A 21,030-nucleotide genomic window follows, 5' to 3' on the forward strand; every position below is an offset into this window, starting at 1 on the left:
ATATCCCGGTGTGGACACCTTTACATCAGATTAAAACAGGTTATAATGGATTATCTTGCCCTGTAAAGGCTTGTCTATGTGATAAATGGCACTGAAATACAAAATGGGTTGTAATTCACACCTGAGTTATTTCAGTGCAAATCTACCTTTTACTAATATTGAAATAGGACTGGTGCTCTTACTCTGAAATGAGCGTGTCCACACACAGCCTTCCACTGAAATTATTAACAGTGTGAATTGTAACCCATTTCCTAGCACTTCCTACAATTCTCAGGGTCTCAAGCAGCAAGGCTTGCCCCATGCGCCCCCTTCCCATGCAGGCATGGTACAGAGATTGGTGCAGAGTACAAAGTGCTGCACTCCAGGCAGATTTGCAAGTGAGCCTTTCTGCCCAGGGCAGGCTCTGCAAAGCCTTGTCCCCTCAGGCCAATGCTCAGAGCCCCCTGGGATACTGTTAGTACCTGTTTACAGCAGGGCGGGGATCTTCAGGTGACATGCACCTCACCCCCCCAGCTCAGGGCGGGGACAGGAGAGATCATTAACTCTCTCTTGGCCTTTGTCTAGCAGGTGGGAGGAGCTTTCACACTCTCAGGCCCAGATGCCCTGGGCCAAGCTGGTGATGAGCTGAGCTCCGGGTTCTGCTTTATCAAAGCAGGGCAGCTGGCCCCACCTCATCCCCCAGCAGCCCCAGATGCCCCTTAGCAAGAGTGTGTTTCTTCTCAGAAGTTGATTAATGACTTTTTGGGGCATGACATGGCCTGGGATCCGGGAAGCCTCTGAGTCTGAGACAGCCCTGGGTACTGCGGAGCGGGGGCGAGGGTCCTCCCCCATCCGTTCAGCGCTGCCTTTGTTCCTTGGTTTTTTTACACATAAAAAAAAATCCCTTGTAGGATGGGGTGGGGGAGGGGATTGCAGAGATGAACTGAATGGCTCCTTTGTTCCCTGGCCTGTCACTTACTGTCAGGTTAGTCCGGAAGAAGAGAGCGGACGAGCCCTTAAACCAGCTGTTTGGGTGTGCTGACATTTCCTTCTCCATGTTAACAGGGACTTTATTATCGTGTGGTGGGAGGGGGAGTGCCGGGGGCTGGGGCTGGGATTTTCACCCCACTCCTTTGCCTGCCAGGATTGGATTTGGTTCTTTTTTTCTCTCCTCTCATTTGCAATGTGCCTGCTGATTCTTTGGCCCTTTTGTGGTGAGTCTCTCTCTCCCGGGGCGGTAAATGGCAGATTGCTACAGTCTTCCTGTGCAGGTGTTTATGCCACACTCTGCAGGATGGTAACCAAGTCTGGCCCTTCCCCTGACTTCCAAGTGAAGATGATGATGATCAGGTGAAGGGGAAGAGGGGCACTCCCCCTTTCCTGAGTTCATCAGTGTGGGGCATCTGTTGCTGTAACAACCTGCAGATTGACACAAAGACACAAAGAGAGGACTGGATACAACCAGAATCCTTGCTAACAGTGACATGTTTCCAAGGTCAGACTCTGATTTAATGTAGCAATTACTAAAGCAGGCACCAATCCCCAACAAGCAGGGCTGCAACACACACAGGGATATGGAAAGGACACGAGGGTGGGCCGAGACCGCATGCTGTGATCAGTGAGACTGCAGGCCCGCAGACGTCCGCAAAGATCTCACCCTGCTATGGAGGAGGCTGTGACCCTGCAGCTCTGAACTGCGCTGCAGTGGGAGAAAGAACACGCCGTTACCTGGGCCTTCCTCACTCCCGGAGGTAGAATGAGCTGGATTCTGATCTCCTGGCATTGCAGAGACATTCCAGGTTAGTCAGTGTCACTCGGAGCAGAATCCAGCCCAAGGTTTTACATGTAATCAGATAAGAAAACAGAAAGGAGCAGCCCAAGTTCTCACTGTGGAGGAGAATGGGCCCAAGGAGTATCTGGGCATAAGAGCGCCCTGCTTTCAACACTTGAGCTACACAGGTTAGAAGAAAATGGTTTGAACCTGCCCTTGTTCACAATGATGCAGAGTGAATGGTGCAGTTCTGCCCTCGCTGACACCCAGGCAAAAAAGCCGCCCTGCTCCCTCTCCCTCCCTCCGTCCCTGCCTGTGATTTCTGTGTTGCATCTCATCAAAGCTCAGCATGAGATCTCACTCCTGGTGCTTTCAATCTCTCTTCACACAGGAGTCTTTCCATTCCTCTGCCCAGCTCTATTCCTGCTGCGTCCTCCTGGGGAGAGGGGGCCCAGAGCGGAACACATGGTTCCAGGGGAGGGCGTGCCCAGGAACAATCATTTCAGGGGACAGGAAACTGCTTCTTTCAACCATGTCCTGATGAGACAACATAGGTCCAATCTGGGTGGCCAGTCTTGGTCTCAGTGCTGTGGCAGAGATGTTCTTTGGGCTCCACCTTGTCCAGAGACTGCAGGTAAAATTTTCGGTGACCATCCTTGGTCCTAACGATGGCGGCATGCCCTCTGTGAGGATCCTCGCTTCTTGCACTGGATGTGTCGGACTCTCCTCGCAGTGCTAGCCAGAGCACGGAGTTACCTTTCGGGTCACTGCAGAGGGACATGCACTCCAAAGTCAAGTGGCAAACAATGCACCACTTTCACATATCGTCCACCCATCCAGCTCTGGTCAAATTTACCACCATCAGTTCCCTTCCTGCAGATGCCTGCAAAGGGCTGGCCTAGCCCTGACGGCTACATGAGTCGGAGTGGGAGAGCTTGGTCAGAAAAACCTTGAAAAGAAGGTTTGCGTTTTCCATGTTGCTTCAGCTCGTTCGGGGCTGCAGGTGGGGGATGTCAGTGTCCCTGACACAGTCCTGGGACCAGTTAATAAACCCCGCGAGCTAGGGACTGAAGAAGACTATCAAGGGGGCTGAATTCATTAGCAGAGAATCTGGGTCTCTCCCATCCTGAGATCTAGGTGTGTGTTCTCACTCGCTCTCCCTCCAGATTGGGAGAATTTCTCTGTCCCAAGAGTCCCTCTGTCTCTGGGGATCTTGAGACTTTCTCTCTCACACTCACACACACATTCTCTATATGAGGCCAGCTGTTCTGTTCTGAGATGATGTCTTCTACCTCCCACTGTATCACTTCTTGTCCTGTGTGCTATGGGGACTAAACTCAAAGGAGATCGTCTTTCCCTCAGGGCTCGCTGCTGGGCCCTTTGCAGACCTGAATGCGCTGGGGTAGTTTTTCATCATGGGTTTTCCTCTGAAAAGCAAATTAGGGGAAACCGCAAGGGAGCCTCACACCCAGGGTTGAATTTGGCTCAGGGCTCTTACGTCGCTTTCACAGCCCTCTCCGCTCATTGCTTGGTCCCCTCTTAGTGTGCTTTTTACCCAGACTTTGCGGCAGAGCGTGGACGGTCTGTGCCCCCAACGCAACTCACTGGCTGCGTCTGCACAAGTGTTGTCCGGGAGATCTGTCACTATCCTGCAGTGTGAGCACAGACAGGGTGCTGGCGCTCTCACCACCATCCTGCCTAACCCTGTTCAGAGCAGGGCAAGATGACACCCTGGGGAAAAGTGTGAAAGGGTCCAGAGGGGCGTCACAGGGTGTCTGCTACCCCTCCTCAATACAGCCTGTGATCATCAGCACCCCTGCAACTTCTGTTCAAAGCCTTTACAAGCTTCAGCAAATGAACCCTTGCCACCCCTGCACAGGTGGTACAGAGGGAAATGCCGCTGCCCCATTGTGCAGATGGCAGACAAAGGGTCAGACCTTCCAAAGTGGTCTCTACTACAGGCTGCTAAGGCCAGATTCTCCAGTCTGCAAAAGGACCTGCAAGCAACTGGAGACACTCCTTGTGCAGAGCGGCTCTCAGAAGCTGCACCAGCCATGCCCCCACCTCTGGGGTAAGGGGAGGGAGGGGTGTGCTGGAGGTGCTCTGAGGGGCAGAGCCTGGGCAAGATGGGAATGGAAGCGGGCATGGCAGAGAGCTTTGTTACCCCATATTCTCCACAGGCATAATGCACTGGGGAAGTTAGAGCCACAGAGGGTCAACAAGCTGCCCCTGGGTCCCTGCCGTGACACCTCGCCACTGCTGCGGCAGGGCTCAGCCAGGTGAAGAATCTGCACCCACCCATCTGTGTGGCCAATTGCTGAGCCCCCACAACGGTCAGTGTAGGAAAGAGGAGCAGCAGGAGCTCGGCCCCTCTGCAAAACAGCTCACGGGGGCTGCAGACGGGCCTCCAAAATCCAGGGCTGCCAGAACTGGGGGCCACTTTGGAAAAGGCAGCCCTAGGCACCTGGCCCCAGGCTAGCACCACAGCCCAGGGAAGAACGCAGGCGTCTGCGGTTTCTAGGCCTGTGACTGCTCACACTTCTCTCTGGGCCAACCCCCCCAAGTCCTTGCACCAGCCTCAGGCAGGGTAAAACTCCATGAGCTTGGAGTGAGGGTGGAGTGGGACGGCCGGGTCTGAGGCTGGGAGAATAGCACGGCTTCATCTCAGAGCCCCTGGCACAACCTTCAGGGCAGTGACCTCTCCGCAGCCCCCTCACTCCGCTCACAGCCCCGGCCTCCCCATTGGGACAGGACCGACGCCCCCTTTCTCTCGAGGTGTAAAACAAGGACAAGCCAGCAGAGGGCACCATGCAACCAGCTCGGCTCCTGGTGAAAGGTGTGAAATGGGAGCAAGTCAGCAGAGGGCTCCTGTTACCCATCTCTGGCCCTAGTAAGATGCATAAGGACAGCAAAGCCACTGTGTCAAGCCAGCCCCTCCTGACTCAATGTGTGCGCTGCCTTTCCTCATTCCCCTCGGCCCGGGGGAGCTCACACAGCGATGGGAGAGTGAGACCGGGGCTTCTCTATCCGGCTGTATTCCACTGACAGCGCACTTCTCTGCCGGCTCCCTCCTACTGCTGGATAGGGCTCACCCTGGAGATGGCACCAGCCAAGCCCCACAGCCCCCAAACACAGAGGAAGTTTGGACCCAGGGCTGAACCTGGCCACAGCCTCAAAGCCAACCCCCAGGTCCAGACAACTGGGAGTTCCTGGTTACATTCAGATCCGGCCCTGAGCTTTAAGGCTTGGCCCACATCTCCTGCTTGTGATGCTGCAATGGCAAGTGCGGCGAGGTCCCTACAGGAGGGATGAGGCTGGGCTGGGACGCAGAGCTGAGCTGAGTAACTCTCCCTTCCGCTGTCCGGATTCCCACCCACACTAGGAATGACGACGCATTAGATCCTTTGTGCTTACAGGGCGCTTCTCGGCTGAGGCTCTCCAAGCACTTTGCAAGGGATCACGGAAAGGTCCCAGCCAGCCCTAGCCGATGGGGCTCTACAGCTCTATTCGCTTTCCTCTTGTGACCCCACAGGACAGGGAGGAGATGACCCTGCTGCTGCTGCAGCACAGACACAGCCAGGAACAGCAGCTGGAACTAGGATCCTGGGACTGGGAAGAGACAGCCCTGGAGCAGCTGGGGCTGGGATCCCAGGAAGGAGTCCAGGAGCCAATGACCTGGAGATGGAATTCCCTTCCAGGAGAAGATTGTCCCTCCAGAGTGGGGATCTCAGGGTATGTGGGGGTGGACAGGAGAAACCTGTCCTGGAGAAGCCTCCAGGGAACTCCCAGCATGGCAGGGAATCTGCAGTTCCCCATGCGGCCTGCAAATGCCCCATGAAATGAAACACTATTCTCCCAGCACTGCTCTTCCCCACTGCCCCAGTCTGCCCTGCTTTCTCCCAACTCACTGCCCACTCCCTTGTCCCCAGCCCACCCCCTCTCACTCCAGTCACTCCCCTTCCCCAGCAGTGGTGGGAGCATGGAGCAGATTCAACCCCGGGGGAAGGCAGGAGAACCCAGCAGAAGTGGATGCAGGGGGCAGTGAAAGGGAGCTTGGGGTCAGGTCCCGGGGGTGGGGATAGCAGTTGGAGATGAGGGACTGAAGGATGGGGTGAGGGGGGCACAGCGGCTGGAAGAGCCTGTTTCCAGGGAGGAATGGGGGCGGGGGAGACACAGCTGGGATGCACAGAAAGGTCAGGACAGAGTGTCTCAATCAAGGGGAGCAAATGTGGGATGGGGGAGGCACAAACACACAAGAGCTGCCGAAGGACATGGTGTCCGGAGATGCTTGAGAGACCCAGGCCATGCCTCCCCTCCTTGGTGGAGCTGGAGGCATGCTGGGGAGCAGGGTAAGGCAGCCAGGATCCAAGGAGACTGCAGAATGACCCCTCCAGGGCTGGGAGGAGCTGGCACTCCCGGCTGAGCCATGCCAGCACTTCCCTGCCTCAGAATCAAGGCCCTGATGGTAGCAATGCAAATGCTGTGAGCAGGACCTGGGGTGGCGCTGCATGCCCAAGTCTACAGGCAGGTGGAAACACACGGCTGGACTTATGCTGGGGACAGGCTCAGACTGTTAGGGGCAGGAGAAGAGTGAGCCGCTCCCAGGACTTTAACTGGGATGCTTAACGATACCACTGGCTGTTTCCTTGCTGACCATATTAGCAGAAGGAGCCAGCTGGTTCCAGGGCTGTGGGTGACATTTCAGGAAGGCACCATGCACACGCACACACTGCTGCTGGCTGGGGACACAGCCAGGGACCTCAGGGGCGAGCCGAGAGCCCCTGCCAACTGATGGCCCTCGCCTGCCAGGGTGTGCGGGGCGGGGGGGGGGGAGGGAGGGCAGCGTTTGGATGCTCAGCACTGGTGTTTGGTCACCCCCTTTTCACTGGCATCGAACGAACCAGGGAGGAAACCCCACCGGTTCTTCCCTTGGTCCCCTGGCCAAGGGGCTTGTCTGCGGGTGGGGCTGGGGCCAGGACCCCGCTCTCTTTGGAAGGCCAGTCAATTCGTGGCAGTGGGCGCGTAAGGTGCAGTGACAGATTGAGGTGCTCGGCTGCTGCCTCGGAAAGTTTTGTCGCGGGGCCTTCGCAGCAAAACGCAAGGAATGAGCTTGCTGCTGCCAGGCTGCATTATGGCACGGCTGCTTGAGGTCCCCACGCCCGCAATGCAGGAGGGACCCCTGCCGCGCAGCCCGCCTGCAATTGGGGTCAGGCTGCTCCAATCTCCCGGCAGGGAGGGGCTTCCTGTTGTCAGCCTCCCAGCACAGCAAGATGGTTGCTGCCTAGCCCTCCTGAGGGGAGGCTGCAGCTGGCTGCTCATCAGCTTCCAATCATGTTTAACCCCTCGGTGGCCAGCCTGCAAGCTTCCCCTCTGCTGGGCCTTGGAAGATGGGTCTCTCTGTGCCCTTGGGGCCTCGTTTAGGGTCCTCCCGCTCTGCCCATACCAGTTTCTGCCTGGTAGCAACCCAGCTCTGCCCTGCCCCAGAGTGGCTCAAGAGCTCTTGGTTCTCAGGGAGGGTCAGGCCCTCTCCTGGCATTTGGGGCATAGCTCAGGAGGGCGCAGGGGGACAGAGGGAGGCCCCACAGGATACCCTGCAGCTTGGTGTGAGGAAGACATGGCTTGTGCTGGGCCCCTGGCCCCATGAGCTGAAAGGCTGATTGTGATCCTCCCGCTGGCCCTCGGTGGGAGAGATGCCTCGTGGTCTGAGCGCTGGGGTGGCTGGAGTCCCTGACCCTGCCACTGACCCACGGTGCAGATGCAGCTTCCCTGGAGCAGAGGTTTTCCGGAGCTGCATAGGGAGGTTGGATACTCCGTCCCCCCTCCTTCATGGGAACTGGGCACCTGAACCCCCGAGGTCACTGAAAATTGCAGTCTGTGCCTCCAGCTTCCCTTTCTGTACAATGCACACAACGCTCCCTCGGGGCTGCTGGGGGCGCGCTAATGGCACACCCCAAACCCCAGGAGACAGGCAGATCAAGGGAACACCAGATAGTGCCAAGGTTTAGAAAAACGGCTCTTCAGAGAGCCAGGTACCGCGCACCCCTGGCCTGGAGAGCTCTCCCCAGGCTGTCTGATGCTCCTACAGGATGGTTGTGCCAGACCCCCCGTTGCTAGTGACCTGTTGTCAGATGGGTGAAGAGTTTGCCCTGAAGAAGCTGGCCCCTGAAGCTCCTCAATAGTACCACGGGGTCTTTGTGGGTTGAAGGTGAGCAGCGCATCCCTCTCTCCCAGCCAGGGGAGGCTGTGGGTGCATGGCTGGGGCAGCTTCAGAGGCAGAGCAGGAGGGAATGGGCCCTGCCCTCCATGAATGAGGTGGCCAGCGTGGAAGGCAGAGGGCCAGGCAGGAGGTGGCGTTCCTCGGTTCAGAATGGAGAAACCCAGCACCTGTCCCCTCTACCTGCTCAGAACAAGCCAACAAGCAGGCAGGGGGCCTGGCCTGGGCACTGCCCTGTCCCTGAGCCGCAGCCTCTCCACACTCCTGCCAGCGTGGGCTCTGTGTTGATCCTGCATTCTGGCCTCTGGGATTGGTGCTGAGCGGAGACCTTGTCATGTCTATCCTCAGGTGTTTCTCCCACCTGCCCTTCCTCTCACAAAGATCAGGTGCCCTGCTGTGCCCGCCGCCCCGTGGCTTGCATAGTCCAGCTGCCCCAGTCTGGGCGCAGCCCTGCTTGCGTCTCCAGCCTGCCCACATGCGTGCGCGATCACAGGCGAGATCGGCAGACACAACTGGCTGGAACCGCAGCACCTTGTTCCTGTCGACTCTGTCATTTCACACTCAAGTGCCCACAGAACTCTTGCTGAAACGGGGTGGGGCAGGATTGCAGCCCCTGGCTGGGCTGACAGCAGCCCCTGCTTCAGAGCCGTGCTCTCCCCTCCTGGGGGTACCGTGGCACTCACTGGTTTGCGTGGGAGGGGAGAGGGGGAGGAGAAAAACTGGAATATGGAAGACGATGCTAATGTTATGGCAGAGTCCCCCAGCCAGGCAAGGCAGGAGATACAGCCCCTGGGGTGGCCCTGTGCTTAGCTCATCCTGCTGCTCAGAGGAGAGTGGGATTAAAGATAGAAAAGACCAGTCAGGTGCCATCCAGTCTCTCTCCCCAGGTTACAGGCCCATCACTATAGGGTTTCTGACTCCAGGGCAGAGCCTGCCATCTGGACCTGGCCCAAATGGAACCTGATCTCACCCCTCAGGAGCGGATCCAACCCAAACAGAACCTGAGTGGTTTCTTTGGGTCCAAGGCATGAGGACAGGTCATGTGAATGGGCCATGCAGGGCTCTATGGAACAAGGCTAATACTCAAGTGACTTTAAAAGGTGTGGGAAGCAGGACTCCTGGGTTCCATTCCCAGGTCTGCCCCACGTTCACCGCATGATCCTTGAAGAGAGTCGCTCTGTCTGTTGGTGTCTCCATCTTTAGCATGGACCCAGCTCCCAGAGGGTCAATTACTGGTTGTGAGATGCTGGGAGAGGAGGTTCTGCAGAGGCCCCGAGGATTACGGCGCTTTGTAAACAAGCCAGCGGGCTGCCGGAGGGTCACTCGCTAGCAGGGTGGCCCAGAGTAAGTTTAAAGCAAGATTTCCCCCAAAGCCAGCTCTCCACACTAGCACCACGGGTTCTTTGTACAGATGCACCAACCACTCCACTACAGGCCAGGAGAGCAGGTCTCAGCTGGTCATTTTCTTGATGAGGCAGGAGGTAGAACAGAACCCAGCCTGCTCCTTCCTGCCTGGATCAGCCCAGTGGTGACGCCAGGGGTTAAACGGTGGTTGTGCCAGTAGGTTAAGCCATCAGGACTCAGGGCAAAGGGAGGAAGCAGCGACCTGCGGGGTGGTCCGTTCTATTGGGCTTATTGACATAGTGCCCGGAATAAGAGGGGGCTGTTTTTACAGACATTTTTCTGAGTGTAACGGTCCCTTTAAGGTGCCTCCCTGAGGAGCGGGTTGCACAGCGTGGGTGGAAATGGCGTGGTGGAGGGGACGCGAGGGCAGGGCCTGGGTACCCACTGGCCGCTGGGTGACACCACCGACAGCCAATCAGAGCATTGTAATTGTGTCCTGGGTTCGAAAACCTGGTAAGCAGGTGTCTCACAGGTTTACCCCCCGCTGCACAGGCTTATCTTGGGACTGGCCACCACGCAGCATCCCATTACCAGACACCCAGCAGGGCTGCGTCACATCCAGTCCCCACCCAGCTATGCCAGCAGCAGCAGGATCTGGTGCATTCACACAGACATGGTGGCAGCTCCACTGGTCTGAATAAAGCCTGTGGGTTCTAGCCTCCTCGGCTGCAGGTCGCTCTTGAGCTCTCCAAGGAGCACTGTGACCTGTCTCCCCCTCCCAGGTGCCAGCCTCCTCCAGGGAAAACACTGCCCCCCTCTCCTGATGATGCCAATCCCCTCCCTCTCTCCTGGACTAGGGTTCTCACCCAATCCACTTCCCAGCTGCCAGAACCCTCCCCAGGAGCCAGGGGAATCCTTTCCATCTGGCTTCTAGAAACCCTTCCTCACACCCCAAGCAGGTGCAGCCTCCCACGTAACCCAACCAGCTCCCAGGGACGTGGCTGAGTGTTCAGCCCAACTAGGTGTGGTGTCTGCACCAGCTTCGCTTGGCATGACTGGCATCCATGCTTGACATGGGGGCTGAGCTCAGCATCAGAGAGAAGCTGGTTCAAGGTGCCCTCAGCCCAGCTGGTGGAAGGCAGATCATTTCAGAGCTGCCTGTGGGCATCTCGAAGCAGGCTCACGCCAGCCTGCTGCCACTTTATCTCTAGTTTAGAGGCTGCTCCCTTTCCCACCTCGGAGGGGATGCACCTTCTCGGAGAGCCTGCCTGCTTGCAGGGGCTGGCTCTGAACAGCAATGGTGCTAGTCCAGTGGCAGAGCAGCTCTCTGTGGGCTGGCTTTCTGGGGAGGTAAAAGGGGGTTGTAAATGAAGGGAAGGGCCCAGGGTCTGTTAATGAGTGATGGTATTTCATCACCAGGCCACCTGTTCTACTCCACTGTAGGTCAGGAGCAGCTGGCAGTTACCTGAAGGCTGTTTGAGTTGTAGGTCCCTGGTCTGGTTCTTAGCAGGCAGGCGTCTACACCACCAAATCACAGGACCGAGCCCCTTCAGCTTCACTGAAATGCTCCTGAACGCTGCAGGTTTGGAGAGCGAGAATCCCAGAGCATGACAGCATCGTCCCTTGCACGCAGCGCCGTGCACCTGAGCAAAAGATCCCCCTAAAGCTCTGGTCTAACAGCACCATCTCAATATTGCTCCTGCTACCCAAGGAACGAAGTTCATTTCCCTAGTGTGCGCCAGCATGCCGGCACCAGCTCCGGTTCCCCCCAGTCCAGCGAGCAGGACTCCCACACAACCCAGAACAATGGCTCCAGCTCTGCAGTCCCATGAGCAGGACTTGCCAGTTTGCTCTGGGTGACAGCTCCATCTCTGTAGCTCTCGTTGCCTGCAGTCTGCAGGAGGAACCAGGTAGCAGTGACCTGCTGCCACCTCCATCAGAAGCCCTCTTATTTTTAAAACTGGACGTTGTCCTGGTGGGCATCAAGCAGGTGCCAGGGGACAGCTTGTGTTTACACCGCTTACTCCAGAATGCCAGCTGGGGGCAGTCTGTGAGGCACCTGCTCGGAGCCATCACTCCATAAAACCCATCTGTAAATCTGGGGCACAGGGCTCCCTGGCGCTGTCCATGTGCTGGGTTATTTACTGTTACAAGGGATGACTTTGCACCCAGTCCTGTGTGCAAGGTTTAGAAAATGCTAATTAGCATGTTAATTAAAATAATGATGAATATATTTGCATATCAATTAGCCCTATCACATGGCCTTCGAGATGGCTGTGCTGGCAGGGTAGAGGTGGCTTGTGCTCTGGCCTGATCTGCCTGTGCAGGATGAGCTTTAGAGAGCTGGCACCAAGAACAGCAGCAGATACCCCAGATTTCCAGGACCCAGCCTGTGCCCCCCTCTGGCTCTGCTCCCTCCCCCACTTCCAGGCGGTGTCTCCCTCATACCGTGTGATGCCCCCCTCTCGCACCACCTGGCTTATCTAACCAACATCACCTGCACGTGGGTCTTTCTGCCTCTGAGTCTGGGGGACAAATCCACACCACATGCTGCTTGGGAGCCCATGGCACCAGCCACTCTGGGCTGCTGTACGCTCCACGCCCTGCGAGAGCAGGTGTCTGGGACTCCCCAGCCCCGAGTGGGGCAAGGCCACCAAGAACTCGCAGCCCACCCCACCCCCCCGATCTCCCAGCATTCCCATGGGCTAAGGGCACAGCATCACGCAGCTTTGTCTCATCCCCTCCATAGATGGAGACAATGGGGTGGCCTGGCCTAACCTGACTGGTGCTGCGATCCTGTGCACCATGCCATCCAGTTTGGGGGCCCTCTCAAATGGGGTGACTGGGGCAAACTGCTCCCCACCCCCACCCCCAGTCAGCCCTGCATGGGGGAAATGGTCACTTCAACCAGGACAGGGCGCTCGGGGGGTCAGAGCGGGACAACCCCACGAAACCCGGGACTGTTGGCAGGTCTGCAGCCGCCTGTGCAGGGAGGGCACCAGGCCCCTTGTTTTTCTTTACAACTGTTGTTGCTATGGCAACTAGCAGCCTGAGCTTCGATGCTCTGATAACCCGTCAGTCACCGTGGCAGCCAATGGGCACCGGCTGTGCTCCCAGATCCTCTCAGGCGCTCGGGCAACCAATGGGCATGGCACCTGCCCGGGGAAGCCCTCAGTCACTGAGGCAACCCGTGGGCACGTCCTGCACCCAGGGCACCAAAGGGGAGCTCTCGGGGGTGGGGGTGATTAGTGCGGACATCTGGCGGCCCTGTCTGCGTGCCGCCGTAAGCCCCTGCTGGCGTCTCCCCGCCAAACACGTGCCAAAGCCGCGCAGGAAAGGAATTGGGTTCAAAAAAGCTGCCCTGTTTCCATGCCTCCCCGTACTTCACCTTGGGGCTCTGTTAACCCTTCCCACCCCCTGCCTGCTGAGCTATCCTGGGTAGGGACTGGCCCGGGGCTAAGAGCCTGGGCCCCAGCGTGGAAGACACTTGTTAGAGGGATGCAGGACCCATGACCCACAGAGAAATACTCCCTAGGCAGAACGGTAGAGCCTGTGGCCCCAGGACAGCATGCCCTCAAACGCCAGGCCAGGGCACTGAACCCAACTGCCCCAGGAGCCAGGCAAGCAGCGAAGCGTACCGCAGGGAAGTTTCCCCTTCATGGACTGTACTGCAATGGGGGCAGGACTGTGCCCTTCCTTTGGAGCACGACGCCTCTTGGCAAAGTCCACTTCATTCTTTATACAGAACTTTTTCTCTCCCTGAAAAATGCCTGAACGTTGCTACCTCACCCCAGGTCTCTACGGGGGCAGTGCCGGGCAGCCCTGAGAAGGCAAAGGGTCTCCGTTTCAGAGGGGTCACTGAGAAAAGAGTCGGGTCACATTTTTGTAATGCATCTCCCCTTGTGACAGACCTTTGGAGACACATCCATCCTCCTGCTCCCCATGCCCCAATACCGGTGGCAACTCCCTTCCCCTCCATGGCATCCACTCCTCACACAAGCTGCCATAACCCTCCCTGGCACCATGGTGTCTCTCTCTCTTTCTGGGACTCAGCTCCCTCCTTGGGACTCAGCCCTCTGGCCAGGGCACTATTCAGTTGTCCCCTTCTGGGGTGCCAAAATTCCCCCTGACAGGCTGCCAGTATGCCACACCAGGCAGTCAAATGGTCCAGGTCCAGGCTCACTTTCCCAGTGGTTGGTAGGGGACCCAGGCCTGCCCGCTACCCCAGCTTCCAGCCCAGGGACCCAGCTCAGTCTCAGACCCTATTGCTGTATCCCTGGGCTCCCTCCTACCTCACTTCCCTATCTGCAGGCCCACCTCTGGGTCCACCAGCCCAAGCTTCCTCCCACTCCAATGGCTACTCCCCCCCTCTCAGCTTCTTACCAGACTCTATAGCCCAGGGCAGGATCCCAGGGGTTGCCACCTAGAATTCCTCCTTGTCCCTAGCCACCTCCCTTTCTCTCTAGAGAGTGACTGCAGAGCTCCTCTGGCTCTCAACTTCCTGGCTTTGTACAAGCCCCACTTGCATCTACACCTGCCGCTGCCCAGCTGGACTTTATCTTCAGTTAGACTTTAGCAGGCCCTGGCTCTCCTCCAGGTGCAGCCTATACGGTTAATTGGCCCTTTTTAACCTGCCCAGTCTTTGTGTGGGGTGGACACTCAGCATACGCTGGTTCTGTGACCGTTCACACCATGCCCTTTAACCACACTGCCATCTTCCACATGACAGGCCAATGTCCTTTCCCCTGGAGCACACCATTATCTCTCCACCCCCAGCAAGGTTGCCAGCTCTCCTCCTGAGGGTGCTGTGCCCTCTCCCCCAGCATCCACTGCACACAGAGGCTCCCTGACCCCTCTTCATTTGTTGGAAATAAATTGGAAGAGGTTAGGTCAATCAGACGGGTGGGCAATTCCCCAGCTTGAGCATTGTCTGAAGTGACCCCTTGGCCTTCTGCTTGGTGCTAAGTGCTTGAGAACAGGTGCACTCATTACATGGGGGTCATGGGGACCAAGCGGTTACAGCAGAGGACTGGGAGTCAGGACTCTGGGCTTCTACACCCGGCTCTGCGTATCAGTGAGTCACCTGTTTCTCCCTGTGAGTCTGTTTCTGCATTTGTGAAAGGGGACAGCAATAAACACACCATTGGCTTCCCTTTGAAGACCCCAGAACACTGTGCTCTTGAACTCGCCACCAATGGGCAAAGGGGTGCACGTCCTGACCCCGCCTGGGCGGTTGCCCCTGAGATTCAGGGATTCGCAAGATTGAGCTAGATCTGGTAACTTCACTGCACGATGCCTGGTGCAATGCCACCAACTGTGGTCACTCTGGCTGGCGTAACGGTCTCCAGTAGGCTGTGTTTGATTTGGTTTGCGAGCAGCAATGCTTAGCGCTTCTATGGCACTTCCAGTTCAAGAATTTCAAGAGGCTTTACAGATATGACTGATATAAGCCTCACAACACACCCATGAGGCAGCTGGTATAGTTAGCCCTATTTTTCAGATAGGGAAACTGAGGCACACACTTGCTCAAGGTCATGTGTTACGTGGCAGAGCCAGGGAATAGAGCCCAGGAGTCTTGAGTGTAGCCACTAGCCCATCCTTCCTCCAAAGTGCTTGAGTTTGATGTCCCTTGATGAAAGGCACTGTACGTTCTAAGTTTAATAAAATACATAATAAAAAAATGGTTAAAGTAACATTTTACCATCACTGGCTCTGGGAAATCAATTTTACAGGTAAAGAAGCAATTGTCAATATATGGTATCTTTTCATGAGAATTTTAAACTAGTTAGAGGAATCTTATTACCATATTCCTGGCATCCTCGAAGGTGTTTGTACATTTCAAAGAGCTTTGGGGTTTACATGTTCCAATGTTAGTGTCACACGTCACACTATAAAATTCTATTTGATTTTGATATAACACCAGTGCTCTGGTACTCAGAGCGGTTACAAAGCACAGGGGAAAGGATTCCAGGATACCAAGAGAGTACAGAAAACCTGATCCCCAAAGGCTGGGATTACAGTTTTATTTTGGGTCTGCATTTCCTGAACCACATCCTGATCATGTGTGTTTAACATCAGATTGCTCTGTTTTCCATCCTCAGGGCCTGATCCCAAGGCCGACTAAAGTCAACAAGGTTTCCATCGATTTCAGTGAGCTTTGGATGAGGCCCATATCCTAGAAGCTCTCCGTTTCCCACACAGAAGCTCTATTGTTAGTTTATGAAATATTAAAGGGAAACAGTCAATTCATAAATCACATTTCCTTCTGAAAATTGTTTACCTGCTATTGCTATAAGAGACACCTGAGATTGCTATAACTGAAAGAGAGTAGCGACAAATATCTTTTTTTGCTCTGTTTTTCCCCTCACTGTGTTTACTTTGTGCATTTGACAGCACTTTGGGCACACTTTCCCTGCTTCCAGGAGGCAGGCTCTCCTGGTGTTTGTGTGGTGTGGGGTTTTTAACTCACACAGCATCAGAGTGCAGGGTATTTATTAAAAGCCAGCCATGTGATCGTAAAGTTCCAAACCCTAGCAAGAAGAGTCAGGGCATTTTTAAAAACTGATTACATTTCCAGTATCCCTTTGAGCACCACAGGCTAAACTTCCAAATGTAGCCTGTAAAACGAGGCCTGCTATCCTGCATGTGCAAATGGGTGTGTGTGTATGTGTGTAAATGCCTGCTTCTGCCAATGCCTAGTGAACGTGCAAAGGGATGGAGACACATTGGCTTGAGAACGCACCATAGAAATGTGTCCGTACCAGACAGGCGGGGCCAGATTCCACTCTAGTTTAATGGGTTTAAATCTGGAGTTGTTCTGGAAATCAGTGGAGCGACGCCAGACTATTCCACATACAGCAGAGATTGGTGTCAGGCTGGGGTATCATAGTCTGGATTAGATGACTATCATTCATGCACCCTCCATCCACCCCACTTCCTTCCCTTCACACAGTGAATTCCCACGGCTGGACAGTTAGTGCTGAGGACCCTCCCAGGCAGGCGCTGACCAGGCTGGGACAAAGTCAAGGTCACAGCCTCCCTCTTGTCCTCTGTCTAGTTCCCCCCTGCAGTAACCACCAGAAGCAGACTCCTGTGCCTTTAAGAGCCACACTCCCCTCTCTGCCCCCCTACCCCTCCCCCACCCCCACACCGTCGCTTGCCTCCTCATTGAAATGGCTCAGCAGCTCCCAGGAGCTCTGGATGCTGGTTAGCGTCTGTTGCTGTGTCTGCCGCCATCGGCATTGGCAGACATTGTGCTCAGGAAGCCCGACCCCGGCCCTGCCCTCTCAACGTTCGCCTTTCACCCTTCTCCCCCACCACCACGGAGCTGGGCACTGGCGAGCCTTCAGGGCCTGGCAGACACCATGGCATGTTTCACTGCCCTGGCTTGGCAGGAGACCCCTGCTGCACTATCCCCCCATGTCCCGGGCAAGCTCACAGCCAGCCCCATGCCCATCACCTGACCAATGGAGCTTTCACCCCCTTCCCTCCCTGCCCCAGAGATCCATCTGCCATACCCCCTGCCCCCAACCATGAGCACATCCGTGCAAAAACTCATCCCTGACCACAGCAGCCCCCGTCTCTCTTTGCCTGCAGGACTGAGTAGAGCTAACCCTCCCCAGGCCCTCACTCCCGCGCTTGGGAGAAGTGTTCTCCTGTGCTCTCTGCTGGAGTGGGGTGGGGTAGGGCAGAGGGGTGGCTGGCTCGCCCTGATTGTGCAGCAGGATCGACAGCCAGGACTGTTCCCAAAGGGACCTGCTTCTTCCCCAAGATACGCCTTCTCTAGAGCCCCACTTTGACTGTGCGAAATTCACCATGCCTGGGCCAACATGCTCAGGAGGCTTGTGTGCTAGATCACGTGCTAGCCCATGGTGCAGGTCTTCCCCGTGGCTGGGGCAGGCTTGTCCTGGCTTGGACTTTGCTCGCCAAAGCTAGTGGCAGGGAGACACTCATGTGAGCGCCCGCGTGTCGGGCTGCGGCAGAAGGGGCTGGCTGGCTCTGCTGGCACGCTGGCTAGCTGTGGAGGTGGCAGGCGCACGTGGAGGGCGGTGCGTTTGCAGGGGAGGCGTGTGCCAGCTCACAAGGACATCCTGGGGAAGATGACAGAGACGTGACAGCCTTGCTGTCCTGCACCCCTGGCCCCGGCTGGGACACACCCATCCCTGCTGAGGGGCGGACAGGGAGGGTGGCTCATGCTGTGGTGGAGTGAGGAGCTCAGATGCCCCAAAGAGCAGACAGTAGCTGTAGCCAGTGCCAGGTCTTTTGGGGCAAGGTCCAGTGATTTCCACAAGGCAAGAAAGTCTCCTGCAATAGGCAGGTGCCTTGGGTACACACCCATTTTCCTTTCAGCCCCAGCACATTCCTGGGGTGGGCGGCTTGTCATGATTAAGGCTGCGTGTCTGTCAAGGCGGTCACGGGATTCCATGTCTTTCCGTGACTTCTGTAACTTCTGCAGTGGCCGGTGCGGCTGGCTCTGGGGCTGCCCGAGCAGCTCAGGCAGCCCCTGGGCCAGCTGCACCGGCTGCTGCTGGGGCAGTTTAGTTGTGGGAGGGGGCTCAGGGCAGGGGCAGGGGGTTGGGGTGCGGGGTAGTGCTTACCTTGGGGGAGGGGCTCCCCCAAAGCGGCCAGCAAGTCCCTGCAGCTCCTAGGCGGAGGGACCAGGAGGCTCTGCATGCTGGCGCTGCCCCCGCAGCTTCCATTGGCCGCGGTCCTGGCCAATGGGAGCTGCAGAGCCGGACTTGTGGCGGGGGCAGTGCATGGAGCCCCCTCTGGCCTTCCCTCCCCCTAGGAGCTGCAGAGGCACATGGAGCCAGGTAGGAAGCCTGCCAGGCCCGCCAACCCTCCCCCCCCAGCACCAGCAGGAGTCCCAGGCCACCTGCTGCCGCCCTCCCCCCCACAGCACCAGCAGGGGTCCCGGTCTCTGAGCTGCCGCCCGCTTCCCCCGCCCCCAGCACCCGTGGCGCCCCCTGACCGCCCCCTCAGAGCACCCGCGGCCCCCTGGCCCAAGTTTTAGTTAGGGGCAGATAGTACAAGTCATGGATAGGTCACGGGCCGTGAATTTTTGTTTACTGCCCGTGACCTGTCCATGACTTTTACTAAAAAGACCCATGACTAAAACTTAGCCTTAGGCATGATAAATATTACAAACAACACACATTGTGCACATACCTAACAGCCTCATCCAAGGCTTGACCGAGGCGCTTGTATTATCCCCATTTTACAGATGGAGAAACTGAGGCAGAGACAGTGGCTCACTCATGGTCACATCCTGAGCCGGTGGCAGAGCTGGGAAAGAAGCAGGTGTCCTCATCCCCACTCCACTGTTTAAGCCGTAGAGCAGCACCGTACGTGTGGGCGCACGGCCGCCTCCCCGGCAGCACAGTCACAAGACCCCAGGCCCGAGACCCACAACAAGCTAACACTCCTCTGTCCCCAGGAATTAGCCCCTGGGTGCCTACAGCTCCTGGGGAACAGGTCACTGGCAGAACCTTGTTTTCAGAGGACTGGGCCCCTTTCCTCTGGTCTCCACGTGGAGCAGAGCAGGAAATTCTGGAATCACTGACTAGCTTCTCTCGGGTGGGGGAGGGGGAGCCAACTTCTCATTATACCCCAGTCACGCTCCCAGATCCATAAAAAACTGCAATTACAGCCCTGAGCCTATGCTGAAGGCTCACCGCTGGAGGATGGGAGCTCTGCAGCGGATGGGTTAAGAGCCCGCTGGCTGCCAGAGTCCTCCCCACAGCCCAGTGTTTGCACCTCGGTGACATATGCTCGGGGGTGGGGGGACAGTACCAAAGGAGGCTGCAACGGGGCAGCCATGCTGCCTGCACAAAGGCTGCCTTTGCAAGCCGACCAGCCTTGCCATATGCAAACAGCACTGGTAATAAATATGTATCAGACACCCTCCCACCTGAGCTCTCAGGCAGAGGTGCAATTACAGGATGCAAGCAGTGACTGATAAAAGCTCCCTAAAGCAACCCCCCCACCAGTCCCTCTGGCACCTACACCCACACCCACACAACATTAGCCAATACGGGCCAGATTTGCAAATGATTCCACAAGGCAATTGTGCATTCATAATGTGCGTGTAATTGTGAGCTTATTATGCACGTGCAAATCTGGCCACTTCCCATGGAAATGAAGGGATCTGTCCAAGTGCAGGAGCACGTGTCCAATCTGCAAGTGTAACAGCCCTCATTGAGCATGCACTCTGGGTGCACAACTGCACACACATTTGCATGCTAAACTGTATGTTCAACTTGCTTGAAAATGTGGCACTAAGGCTTCTTCAAAGACCAGGAGGGAACAGCAACCAAGCTGAGCCTCTAGCAGGAGCTCAGTCCTATTCTTGGAGCCTCACTGTGAACGCATGCTCCCACACGGAGTGGATGGGTCACCACACAGTGCTTTAAGGAAGGGTTCAAAGCCCAAGGGGGACAATCAACGAGTCACAGATCCTTCAGCCAGGTGGGCCCTGCCCCTGCTCCACGTAAAGCTTTGCCCACGAACAAAGCATGTTGCTGATGCGTCTGTTGCATAAAGTGCAAAGCAGGCGGGATATGTTCCTAAATGCTCAATTGGCCAGACATGCTGCCACATTTTGCATGCACTGCAAACACCGGGGCTGCCATCCTAACGCCCCGGGAGCTACACTAATCAAGCTGCATTAAGATAGTCCTGTTGCGCCCAGAGTTATCCAATTTGCACGTGTAACCGAGAGGCAGTGGATACAAAGGCATCGTTTTTTACTAAAAGCAATGGGCCAAATTCCTCCGTGGCATAACTGCACTGAAGCTGTGGTGTTACGCTGTGCATGGATTTGGCCAAATGGTTGCATGTGTCATTTTCAGGCGCACTTGTTGAACCCACATTTGAAGACATGGCTGTTGGTCCACTGTGTTCCCACGTCTCACCCCTTGCGACCCTCACACTCTGTGGGCTGGGTTGCCAGAGGGTTACATAGTGGAGCCAACACTAGCGATTTTATTGCATGTCTCGTGTTTCCTGAAAGACACAGCTCCTGGAGTCAGGTGATTATATGAGACTCTCAGCTGTCATTATTTTTAAAAAGTCAGTTTTTACTCTTTTGCGGTTGCAGAGGAAAGCTTGATCACACCAACCCCAAAGGCCCAGAACCTTGGCGGCAAAGCCAAAGACCCTAACACTAAGTCAATTTGAAAGCTCATGATTGTTAAGCCAGTCTCGTGACGTTGAGGCCTGACTCATGATTTTGGAATAGCTGCGGCTGGCAGTGCTGGTTACACGCATTTTATGCCCCTATAACTCCAGAGGCCTAAAGCCTCAATATGGATTGAGCTAGTTTCTCAACACGATGCTCTAAAAACAAGACGTTCTTAGGGCTCCTACAGGTAAAGGCCAAACCCTGGGGCTGGGCTGGGCGTGGGTCTAGCCCGACAGCGCCTGCAAATGACATCCAACATCTGCACCCTGTGCTTGGGTCCAGCCCTGGGTGAAAGAGTGTGGCCGGGGCTGCAAGAGGCTTCCAGCCAGGTCTGATCACCACTACTATTGATGCAAGCCTGGTCACACCAGGGCTGGGCCAGGGCTGCCCAAACTCTGGATCTGAGCTTCCTGAAGCGCTTGGAGAGTTCAGACTCTGCTGTGTCGGCCCTTTTTAAATAACAAGCCTGTAGTGGAGGCTCAAGACCAGGAGACAACGGGATTCTGTCCATGGAGTTACAACCTCAGCCTCTAGCTTCCT

General features: G+C 56.2%; 1 long non-coding RNA gene across 1 annotated transcript in view; it reads right to left on the minus strand.

Annotated features, from left to right (window-relative positions):
• Positions 1-2,319: 2,319 nt before the first annotated feature.
• LOC141997218 (uncharacterized) overlaps positions 2,320-21,030 on the minus strand; it is a 32,803-nt gene continuing 14,092 nt past the window's right edge. The window contains exon 3 of the long non-coding RNA XR_012641692.1: positions 2,320-2,517. This is a non-coding gene — a long non-coding RNA (uncharacterized LOC141997218). The remainder of the gene's footprint in view (positions 2,518-21,030) is intronic.

This window comes from Natator depressus, chromosome 13 (assembly GCF_965152275.1).
Source record: "Natator depressus isolate rNatDep1 chromosome 13, rNatDep2.hap1, whole genome shotgun sequence".
In the NCBI taxonomy this organism is placed as follows: Eukaryota; Metazoa; Chordata; order Testudines; family Cheloniidae; genus Natator; species Natator depressus.